Below are 12,972 nucleotides of genomic sequence, written 5' to 3'. Positions count from 1 at the left end.
AAGGGATGGAAAAGTCAAACGATCTACGACTTAGAATTTTGTCAAAATTCGAGTCATTAGAACGATTCAAATTTGTTTATGCTTATTCATTAAAGGCTTTTTATATTTTTATAATTTATATTTTTTAGTTTATTATTCAAACATTTTGTCAAGATTCGTGTTCGTTCCCATTTGTTTACCTGACTATATATGGCCCGTTTGAGGTCAAAGTCGACCTTTTTGGAAGTAAACGGGTCGAAATTGTTTTGACGTCTTCTTTATCTTTTTGTAGCAAATTAATCGAATGATTGCTTATGTGGACAAAGAAGTCAGTGGTGAAATTGGTTTTGATGAATTAATTTGTATATGATGACCGCCAAAATCGATGAATTGGACAACAAACAAGATCTTACAATAGTTTTCTTGATAATTAATAAAGATAAAGATGTAACTTTTTATGTTCAATGTTTTTTAAATTAGAAGATTGCACACTTATTAATAAGTTTGCATTGTTATGGAAGAAAAACATCCTTAATGGCCGAAAAGTTGTTTGCAGTCAAAGCATATTATGGAAAAAACACATCCTTAATGGATATCGTTCATGGTTACAATCCTAATAACAACACTTATGAGGCCATTGAAACTTGGCCTATTAATTGTATTGCATAAGCTTATGAACCTAATCAGGTCCTAAAATTGCCTCATTTATGTTATGATTATATCATAATCCAACTTTGATTCTATGATTCTATATGTAAATGTGTTGTTTTTAATATTTTTTCCCAGCCCGTGTAATACACGGGTCTTTAACCTAGTATGTATATATATATATATGTATGATTAGGTTCATGTGAGAAGTGTTTTTAGTGCGAGAAGTAATATCAACCAAATCTAAAAATTTCTTTTTAATTTTTCTTTAAAATATATAAAAGGGTATAGTAGTAACATCTACAAAATGTTTTATATGGTAACTAATAAATGTAAGAAGTTTCAAAACATCTTATATTTTTATTTGTTTATAATTCATTTAAAAAATACTTTTACATTATTAAAAATGGTTAATTCAATTCATACTAAAATCCTGATTATTTGAATTTTATTTGCACCTATTTGATTTAAAAAAATTTACAACGATAAACACATACATAACATATATTTATAAAATGGGAAAAAGAATTGTAAGTAACAATGATTAAACAATCGGTTAACAATCAACATCATAATTTATGGATATCAAACTAGTAAACTTGCTTCATTTAGTTCGGTTTGAACATTTTTTAACACGTTACAAGTCATTATTATTATTATTATTATTTGATCAACTTTATGTGTAGTCAATTATGAGTTATGTGTAAGTGAATATTTCTTACGTGTAGGAGAAAAATCATATTATCTAACAATACGTGTAGATTAATATGAGTTATGTGTAGGTGGATATTAGCTGCGTGTTGGTGAAAATAAAATGAACCAACACTCTGTGTAAGTAAAAATAAGCTATGTATTCGTGATCACGAGTTACGTGTAAATGAAAATAAAAATAACCAACAAGTTGTATAAGTTAATATGAGTTATGTGTAGATGAATATTACTTACCTGTATGAGAAAAATCATGTTATCTAACAATATGTGTAGCCCGCGTAGGTTAATATGAGTTATGTGTGGGCAAATACGACTTATGTGTAGGTGAATATTACTTACGTGTATGAGAAAATCGTATTTTCTAACAATATGTGTGTAACACCCCGACCAAAGGCGGATTATACATCGGGGCGCCACATATTGTTTCATTACTCGTGACACTATTGGGTGTCAATATTTAATAAATACATTCATTCGCGCACGCGCAGGGTAAACATAAATCATCATAAATCAATATATCATAATATTCGAACAACAATAACTTGTCTTGATACATTTTAATCTAGGTCCAAAATAAAGAAAACTCCCTACGTGTCCTCGAACTCCAAAACAGCTACTGCAAACCTGAACATGTGTTAAAATAAACGTCAAACACTTGCGTGTTGGTGAGAAATCAAGTTTAATACAATACATAGATAACAATAAATCTGCGCGCAACATGTGTATGTCTGGTTTTCAACAAGGGTGTAATCTGATCGGGACCAACTCTAAGATTCATAAGACTGCCAGTGCTCACAATTGAGCTCACAAACAAGACAAACTGTGCATGTGTAAACAAAAGAGAAAATCATAAACGATAGTTCTCCCGTGTTCATCTAATGGTACCATGAGAACTGCGGAATAGACCGACAAGACGGTTAATGATCCACACATACAAATAAACAGCCAAGTCTACGTCCTCAACACATGGGATACTGCGCGACTAAAGTTCATAAACCAGTTTAAGACTCTAAGTTTGTATGAACACATGAACATCCCAAAACATTAAAAGCAAAAAGGGATTAGGTACGAGATTACTCACATGATAAACGATGCGGTGTAAGATAAAGCAAGAACCAACTTTAAACAAGCACAAGTTAACCTATAAATAAGATTATTGTTTTAATGAATTGATTTAAGTCTTGATTATAAGTTAGCATAATTAATAAATAAATTATTATATATAATATATATATATTACCGGAAAAGCAGGGCAGAACAGGGAGGAAGACGGAGGCAGAGAGGAAGACGGCAGAGAGAGCAAGGGGCAAGAGAACAGGAGAGATTAAGTGTTTTGTGTGTGTAGTGTTATGAAAATATTATTATTATTTATAGGAAAACCCTAGGAGACATAATCCCTAGAAAAGGGGAAAGGATCTTTAACAGGATCAAGCAAAATATATCAAAAAGCATAAGAATCCAAAAGCAAAAGATATGGAAAGATATGGCAGCTGCAGAGGCAAGATAAAGCTGACAGGGAACAGTAAAAAGCATGGGCGGGTCAGATAAAGGTACTGGTCAAGCATGGAAAAAGCAGATCTCAAAAGATAATGTCAGTCACTTTTTCTGTCAACCAATGGGGTTGGTGCGCATGCTGCGCCAAAAGTGGCTTTTCAGGCATAAAGCAGATTAGGTCAACAGCACAAAAGATAAGACAACACAAAAGCAAACGGCTAGATTAAACAGAAGGAAACTCAAAGGGTTTAGCGCGAGAAGGCTCGAGCGCGAAGGCAGACACAGAAGGTCAAGAGAGCGCGAGCGCGAAGGCAGACAGAACCAACCTTAACGCGTCGCGGAAAGAACTACATTTCTAAGCGCGCCGCGGGAAGAATCACATTTCTTAGCGCGCCGCGGGAGGAACTAAAATTCCTAGCGCGCCGCGGGAAGAACTATAATTCTTCGCGCGTCGAGGGATGAACTATGATTCTTAGCGCGCTGCGAGAAGAACTACAATCCTTAGCGCGTCGCGGGAAGAACTACCGTTCTTAGCGCGCTGCGAGAAGAATTACAATTCTTAGCGCGCTGCGAGAAGAGTTCGTCTCGCGTATCGCTGTAACAGGTGGTCTTCACGCAGGATTCCTTGAAAGGGGTCTGGCGCGTGGAGCTGCGCAGACAACCTTAGGCGGGAAGGAACAAAGGACAAGCAAAGAGTTAGAAGAAAAAGAGGGAAACAAGGCGTAAGGGCGGGACGGCGACAAGAGGGAAAAGAAGGCGGAAAGAGAGAAGGAGAGGGACGGGACGGCGGAAAGAAAGAGAGAGAAAGAGGCGGGAAGGAAAATATATATTATTATTAAAAGTAAAATATAAGTATAAATAAATATTAAATCATAAAAGAAAGAGATCGGGTCAGAGAAACGGGTACCTGGGTCGGGTCGGATCGGGGCAGATGTCACAGTCTCCCCTACTTTAAGAAATTTCGTCCGGAAATTTATCTCGAAGTAGGTTGCGCAGAGAACAGGTGCGGGTACTTGATCTTCATTTGATCTTCCCTTTCCCATGTAAACTCGGCTCCGCGCTTGGACTCCCAACGAACTTTCACGATAGGGATACGACTGCGCTTGGTTTGCTTAACCTCGCGATCCATAATCTCAACAGGCTTCTCAACGAAATGCATAGTTTCATCAACTTGAACTTCATCAAGCGGAATGTGAAGGTTCTCGTCAGCTAAACACTTCTTGAGATTGGATACATGGAACGTTGGATGCACATTACTGAGCGCGGGCGGCAGGTCAAGTCTGTAGGCAACTTTTCCCACACGCGCGAGAATCTTGAATGGACCAACATAACGAGGAGCAAGCTTACCCTTCTTCCCAAAGCGGACAACACCTTTCCAAGGCGACACTTTGAGGAGAACAAGATCACCAACTTGAAATTCGAGAGGCTTTCGCCTGCGATCTGCGTAACTCTTCTGTCGGCTTCTGGCAGTCAGCAGATGATCACGGATCTTGGCGATTTTATCGGTTGTCTCTTGAACAAGTTCGGGTCCTGTGATTTGAGCTTCTCCCACTTCGCTCCAACAAATCGGGGAGCGGCACTTACGACCGTAAAGTGCTTCAAATGGGGCCATACCAATACTGGAATGATAGCTGTTATTATAAGAGAACTCGATCAAAGGCAGGTGCGAATCCCAATTACCTCCAAAATCAAGAACACAAGATCGGAGCATATCCTCAAGAGTTTGAATAGTTCGCTCAGACTGACCGTCAGTCTGGGGATGATATGCCGTACTCATGTCCAAGCGAGTTCCTAGCGCAGATTGGAGAGATTTCCAAAAGCGGGATATAAAACGGCCATCGCGATCGGATATGATGCTCAAAGGAGTACCATGGCGGCAGACAATTTCCTTGACATAAAGCTGCGCGAGTTGCTCAACACGGTAGTTTTCACGAATGGGCAGAAAGTGAGCAAACTTAGTCAAACGATCCACTATTACCCAAATGCTATCATGTTTGCTTGCTGTCAAAGGTAACTTGGTAATAAAGTCCATCGCTACACATTCCCATTTCCACGTAGGAATTTCTGGTTGTTCGAGCAAACCAGATGGGCGTTGATGTTCAGCTTTTACTTTAGAACAAGTCAGGCATCTAGCTACGAACACAGCAATATCCTTCTTCATACCGGGCCACCAATAAGTAATGCGCAAATCCTTGTACATCTTATCAGCGCCAGGATGAATAGAATACCGAGATTTGTGCGCTTCACTCAGGATATCAGCGCGAAGATTCTCATCACAGGGAATCCAGATGCGATTAAGATAGCAGAGAATTCCACTCAGATTAGGGACAAAGTGCGCTTCCGCGCCACACGCTAACTCGGCGCGAAGGTTACCATTACTGATTGATGCGCGCTGCGCGTCACGAATGCGCGATTCAAGGTTGCTTTGGATCGGCGCGAAGTGAAGCTGCGTGCGCGGCAAGATACAGTTAAGTTGGCAGGGTTTTCGGCTGAGCGCATCGGCTACCACATTAGCCTTACCAGGATGATACCGGATCTCACAATCGTAATCGCTGATGAGTTCGTTCCATCGGCGTTGCCTCATGTTAAGTTCCTTCTGATCAAAGATATGCTGAAGGCTTTTATGGTCAGTGTAAAGGATACACTTAGTACCATAAAGGTAGTGTCTCCAGATCTTCAAGGCAAATACAACTGCACCAAGTTCGAGGTCGTGAGTCGTATAATTCTTTTCATGAACCTTGAGTTGCCTTGATGCGTAAGCGATAACCTTGCCTCGTTGCATAAGAACACAACCGAGACCTTGGTTGGAGGCATCGCAGTACACGACAAAATCATCATTACCCTCAGGTAGCGCAAGGACAGGAGCTTCACACAACAATCGCTTGAGCGATAGAAAGGCTTCTTCTTGCTTCGAGCCCCAAATATACGGTTTACCTTTGTGCGTTAGAGCTGTTAAAGGCAAAGCGATCTTCGAGAAGTTCGAAATGAAGCGCCGGTAATAACCAGCTAAGCCCAGAAAGGAACGGATCTCAGAAGGAGAGGATGGCGTAATCCAGTTCTTGATTGCTTCAATCTTGGATGGGTTGACATGAATACCCATCTTGTTTACAACATGACCAAGAAACTGTACTTCATCAGACCAGAATTCACACTTGGAAAGCTTAGCATAGAGTTGCTCAGCTCTAAGCTTTTGCAATACCAATCGGAGATGTTGCTCATGCTCGGCCTTGGTCTTAGAATACACCAGAACATCATCGATAAACACAATCACGAATTTATCCAAGAAAGGCCTACACACCCGGTTCATTAGATCCATGAAAACGGCGGGTGCGTTGGTTAAACCGAAGGACATGACCAAGAATTCAAAATGGCCATAACGAGTTCGAAAAGCAGTCTTCGGAACATCTTCATCGCGGATGCGCAACTGGTGATAGCCAGAGCGGAGATCAATCTTCGAGAAACAAGAGGCACCTTGGAGTTGATCAAAGAGGTCGTCAATACGTGGTAAGGGATACCGGTTCTTAATGGTGAGTTTGTTCAACTCGCGGTAATCTATACACATGCGAAACGATCCATCTTTCTTTTTAACGAACAACACCGGAGCACCCCAGGGCGAAGAGCTAGGGCGAATGAATCCTTTAGCAGTCAACTCTTGAAGTTGGCTTGCCAATTCTTGCATCTCAGCGGGCGCAAGACGGTAAGGAGATTTGGCTACGGGGGAAGCACCAGGGACAAGATCAATACGGAACTCGACTTCACGAGCGGGAGGGATACCAGGAAGATCATCAGGAAAAACTTCAGGGAAATCACGCACAACAGGGATATCGCGAAGCTTCTTTTCTTCAGCAGGTTTAACCACATGGGCTAGAAATGCAATACACTTCTTCCGCATGAGTCTTTGGGCTTCGGCGCAAGACATAAGCTTAAGACCGCGGGAGGGTTTCTCGCCGTAGATGTGAAGATCACCATTTTCTCGAGGAATGCGAATCATCTTCTTGGCGCAAATAACTTCGGCGCGATTATGCGTAAGCCAGTCCATACCAATAATAACATCAAAGCTTCCAAGAGGCATGGGGATGAGGTCGATCAGAAAATCGTTTTCGTTAAGATTAAGCGTGCAATCTTTAATCACAGAGTTAATTAAAACAGTTTCGCCATTAGCCAATTCAACTGAAAAATTTTCTTTTAAATCGTTGCGCGGTCGCGCAAGCTTCTGCTCAAACGCGCGAGAAATAAAACTTCGATCGGCGCCAGTATCAAAAAGTACAGAAGCATAAAATCCGTTAAGCAAAAATGTACCATTAACTACGTCATTATTCGCTTGCGCTTGGTGCGCGGTTATGTTAAAAGCTCGTCCGCGTGTCACTTGGTTCGAAATCTGGTTCACCGGATTCGCTTGTGTGATTTGCACTTGTAGTCTCGGGCACGCGTTCCGGAAATGACTGGGATCACCGCAGTTATAGCACGACCTGGGTCGTGGGTTTTGGTAGGTTGGTTGTGGGTTCTGCGGGTAGACTGGTGGTGTCGGCGCAATTGGGTTGGCGGGAGGGACTCTACAGTATTCGGCAGAGTGACCAACGCGACCACATCGGTTACATTGTCGACACGGGGTTTGGGTTGGGTGGTGAAGTCTACAGGTTGGGCAAAAGGGTTGATTTCCTGTGTAAGGTTTCTTAAGTGGCGGGGCAGGGAGTGCGGGATTGGTTAAGGCATAGTTATGGACTACAGGAGGTGTTGGGTAGGCTGACAGAGGGTTAGGCGCGTAAACTGGAGGTTGGTAGATGGGTTGCTGGGCAATGGGCGGGTTGGTAAGCGCATAGGCCTTGCGCCTGCGCTTGAGGTTGTTACGGTTTGAGGGTTCTGGTTTGGTTTCTGTTGGTTCAGGAACAGTCTTGGTGAGTTTGGTCTTTTCTGTTCCCCGCAGGAACAGGGTTCCTGCTCTGACATGGTTGTCGCTGAGCACAGCGGCCAACTCGATGGCGTCAGAGAGGGTTACTGGGTTTCTGGCCCATACAGAATCTTGAATTTCCATGGGGAGACCCCCAAGGAATTTCTCTATGGCTCGGCGGGAAGGGGTAACAAGGTGAGGGACAAGCAAACTTAGTTCATGGAAGCGCGTCGCGTACTCGCGCGCTTCGCCACTGTATTGCTTAAGATTCCAAAATTCTTCCTCCAGGCGCTTAACTTCGTTGGGAGGGCAGAATTCTCGCGTCAGAATTTCCTTGAATTCCTCCCATGTCATGCTAGAAGCAGCTTCTGCGCCACGCGCATGAGCTACTCCATTCCACCATGTAAGCGCTCTAGATTCCAGGATACTGGAAGCATACAGGGTTCGTCTGTCTGAGGGGCATTGGGTGTGGAGGAAAGTGTTTTCTATTTTCTCAAGCCACTGGAGCATCACGGTGGCTCCTTCAAGACCTGTGAACTTTGGAGGGTTACCCGCGTTGAAGGATTTAATGTTATAACTGGAGGTATTATTTTGGCTCAAGGCTTGGGCTATCGCGGCGGCCATTTCCTGGGAACGTTGCTGTCTACGCATGCGCGAGGCTTCTCTTCTCTGAAATCGGCGAGATAGCGGAGGCATTCTATAAAAATTTTAATTTTAGTTAATATCTTGGTTTTAGCGCAAAGTATAACCTCGAAAAGCTTGGTTTCACGGAGTCAGTTACTGTCAAAAGTTAAAGTAAAATAAATGACCCTAAATGCAGACTTAATAAAGGTAACAAATTCGAATCAAGAATCGACAATTCATGTATCACCATGACTTTCCGAATTCCCAATTTAAAATATACGAGCAAACGAGTATTGGAGATTGACGATTCATGTATCACCATGACTTTTCAATCTTCAATATAAAATATACAAGAAAATGAGTATTGGAAGTTGACAATTCATGTATCACCATGACTTTTCAAGTCTCCAACCTCAGAACATAATCGTAAATGGAAATTGAAAATCAACTATTCATGTATCACCATGACTTTTCGGATTTTCAAATCCAACAAACGAATATGTAAGTAAAATCAATAAAAATCGAAATTCAACAAAAATCGAAATATCGCGAAATAAAACATAAAATCATATACTGCGCAAGCGCGAGCATATTCATAAATAACGAGTAATTAACAATAAGCGCGCGAACATGAGATTTCTCTCATGCGCGAGAAGGGACTCTTAGGTATTCTAGGCCGTTACGTCTAACCACCTATCCTAAAGTCAACGAGCTCTGATACCAATCTGTAACACCCCGACCAAAGGCGGATTATACATCGGGGCGCCACATATTGTTTCATTACTCGTGACACTATTGGGTGTCAATATTTAATAAATACATTCATTCGCGCACGCGCAGGGTAAACATAAATCATCATAAATCAATATATCATAATATTCGAACAACAATAACTTGTCTTGATACATTTTAATCTAGGTCCAAAATAAAGAAAACTCCCTACGTGTCCTCGAACTCCAAAACAGCTACTGCAAACCTGAACATGTGTTAAAATAAACGTCAAACACTTGCGTGTTGGTGAGAAATCAAGTTTAATACAATACATAGATAACAATAAATCTGCGCGCAACATGTGTATGTCTGGTTTTCAACAAGGGTGTAATCTGATCGGGACCAACTCTAAGATTCATAAGACTGCCAGTGCTCACAATTGAGCTCACAAACAAGACAAACTGTGCATGTGTAAACAAAAGAGAAAATCATAAACGATAGTTCTCCCGTGTTCATCTAATGGTACCATGAGAACTGCGGAATAGACCGACAAGACGGTTAATGATCCACACATACAAATAAACAGCCAAGTCTACGTCCTCAACACATGGGATACTGCGCGACTAAAGTTCATAAACCAGTTTAAGACTCTAAGTTTGTATGAACACATGAACATCCCAAAACATTAAAAGCAAAAAGGGATTAGGTACGAGATTACTCACATGATAAACGATGCGGTGTAAGATAAAGCAAGAACCAACTTTAAACAAGCACAAGTTAACCTATAAATAAGATTATTGTTTTAATGAATTGATTTAAGTCTTGATTATAAGTTAGCATAATTAATAAATAAATTATTATATATAATATATATATATTACCGGAAAAGCAGGGCAGAACAGGGAGGAAGACGGAGGCAGAGAGGAAGACGGCAGAGAGAGCAAGGGGCAAGAGAACAGGAGAGATTAAGTGTTTTGTGTGTGTAGTGTTATGAAAATATTATTATTATTTATAGGAAAACCCTAGGAGACATAATCCCTAGAAAAGGGGAAATGATCTTTAACAGGATCAAGCAAAAGATATCAAAAAGCATAAGAATCCAAAAGCAAAAGATATGGAAAGATATGGCAGCTGCAGAGGCAAGATAAAGCTGACAGGGAACAGTAAAAAGCATGGGCGGGTCAGATAAAGGTACTGGTCAAGCATGGAAAAAGCAGATCTCAAAAGATAATGTCAGTCACTTTTTCTGTCAACCAATGGGGTTGGTGCGCATGCTGCGCCAAAAGTGGCTTTTCAGACATAAAGCAGATTAGGTCAACAGCACAAAAGATAAGACAACACAAAAGCAAACGGCTAGATTAAACAGAAGGAAACTCAAAGGGTTTAGCGCGAGAAGGCTCGAGCGCGAAGGCAGACACAGAAGGTCAAGAGAGCGCGAGCGCGAAGGCAGACAGAACCAACCTTAACGCGTCGCGGAAAGAACTACATTTCTAAGCGCGCCGCGGGAAGAATCACATTTCTTAGCGCGCCGCGGGAGGAACTAAAATTCCTAGCGCGTCGCGGGAAGAACTATAATTCTTCGCGCGTCGAGGGATGAACTATGATTCTTAGCGCGCTGCGAGAAGAACTACAATCCTTAGCGCGTCGCGGGAAGAACTACTGTTCTTAGCGCGCTGCGAGAAGAATTACAATTCTTAGCGCGCTGCGAGAAGAGTTCGTCTCGCGTATCGCTGTAACAGGTGGTCTTCACGCAGGATTCCTTGAAAGGGGTCTGGCGCGTGGAGCTGCGCAGACAACCTTAGGCGGGAAGGAACAAAGGACAAGCAAAGAGTTAGAAGAAAAAGAGGGAAACAAGGCGTAAGGGCGGGACGGCGACAAGAGGGAAAAGAAGGCGGAAAGAGAGAAGGAGAGGGACGGGACGGCGGAAAGAAAGAGAGAGAAAGAGGCGGGAAGGAAAATATATATTATTATTAAAAGTAAAATATAAGTATAAATAAATATTAAATCATAAAAGAAAGAGATCGGGTCAGAGAAACGGGTACCTGGGTCGGGTCGGATCGGGGCAGATGTCACAATGTGTAGGTTAATATGAGTTATGTGTAGGTGGATATTAGCTATGTGTTGGTGAAAATAAAAGGAACCAACAGTCTATGTAGGTAAAAATAAGTTATGTATTGGTGATCACGAGTTACGTGTAAATGAAAATAAAAATAACCAACAAGTTGTATAAGTTAATATGAGTTATGTGTAGATGACTATGTTTCTTGTGTAGCTGAATTTATTATCATTCACCTTTTCATATGTAAGGTTAAAAATATCTCAAAAAATTCTTTTGAAATCATCAACGTAAAATTTTTTATCATGAATATATTTTATTTAAGTTATCCTTAGAATATGTTTGATGTAAAAGTCAATTTCTTATTTCTAGTAATTTGTAACTTTGTACTGGAATTAATGTGGAGAGTAATGTAGGATTAATTAGTGTAATTAATGGTTTCAAACAATTAAACATACAAGACATAATTACCCTTTTGTCATAAAAGTCTTATAAATTATTTTTCTTTTTATTACAATTTTGCCATAATCGTTAATTAACATTGATTACCATTTATTAGGCATAATCAATGGTTGAGATCGACTTCTCGCACTTCTCGCTATAAAATCACTTCTCGCATGATCCATCCATATATATATATATATATATATATATATATATATATATATATATATATATATATATATATATATATCAAGGACCACGAAAGTCCTTCATGAAGTCTTGCCTTACAAGGCCCGACACTCCACCGACCAAGACCGGAGAAGTAACCACCAAAGGTAAAAAGGGGTGTATATTATATATATGTTGTATAATCATATTCAAGTATTAATAAGACTAAACAAACTAATTAAAATGAAAGACTTTACTCAGTTTGACTTTTGAAAGTCAAACCTTCAATAACAAAGAAAAACAACCTTAAGATCTTTGAATTTGAGAGATAATTTGAAGTATGAGCAGGTGTAAAATGAAGGAGATGGTCATGTATATATATGGTAAGTTGAAATGGACAAGCATAAAAAGTGTTGCATGAAAATGGAATGGTTTAAGTCACATGTTTGCATAAAAATAACAAAACACAAGCTACTGACTTGATACAGATCGCGATACGCGACGAAGATGGCCATCACCCATCGCGTATCGCGATGGGTTGGGCGGCTAATATTTTTAAACTTTGATAAATGGCAGAAATGGTCCCTAAAGTTCGTTTTAAGCGTTTTTAAGGCGTTTTAAGGACTAAAAACGATGTTTTCGAGACCCAACAAGTGTAAAACAATATTGTAACATATAATCCATATTTTCGATTATATCATAAGTTTCGGTTTACCAATCGGGTTGGTTTACATAATAAACGATTACAAAACGAATACAAATCGGACCTGAAATTGACGAATGTCACACCGAATTACTTCGGTTCAGGTTCGGGTTAGTATTTTCTTGGATTTCATTTTCTTGGGTCAGGTTAGTTTGGGTTTAGGTACGGATTTTTTTGGGTTGAGTTTCAGGTTGCGGGTAAAAGTGGCAGCCCTACTTTCAACTATTATAAATAAGAATCACTACCTTCACTTTATGCAACTTTAAATTTTCTAATATTCTTCTAACTCAAAATAATCACTATTATTTGAACATGGTTTTAAGGTTAGTATGCATTTGTAATTTTCCTGGCAATTACACACATGAAATGAAACATATCATTTTGTTATATTTTAATTTTCGATTTATGTTGCTTGATTATACACATTTTAATTGTAAAATATAATGTCAACTAAAAATTTGTCATACAAAAATATTAATGACAACAAATTTATCATGATCAATCAATTTTCTAAATATTCTAAGGATGATTATATCATCAAAGTTC

This window comes from Bidens hawaiensis, unplaced genomic scaffold (genome assembly GCF_021521415.1).
Source record: "Bidens hawaiensis isolate Kalapana, Puna unplaced genomic scaffold, B.hawaiensis_p1.1 tig00056292_1, whole genome shotgun sequence".
Taxonomy (NCBI): domain Eukaryota; kingdom Viridiplantae; phylum Streptophyta; class Magnoliopsida; order Asterales; family Asteraceae; genus Bidens; species Bidens hawaiensis.
Note: the sequence above shows the minus strand (reverse complement) of the source record.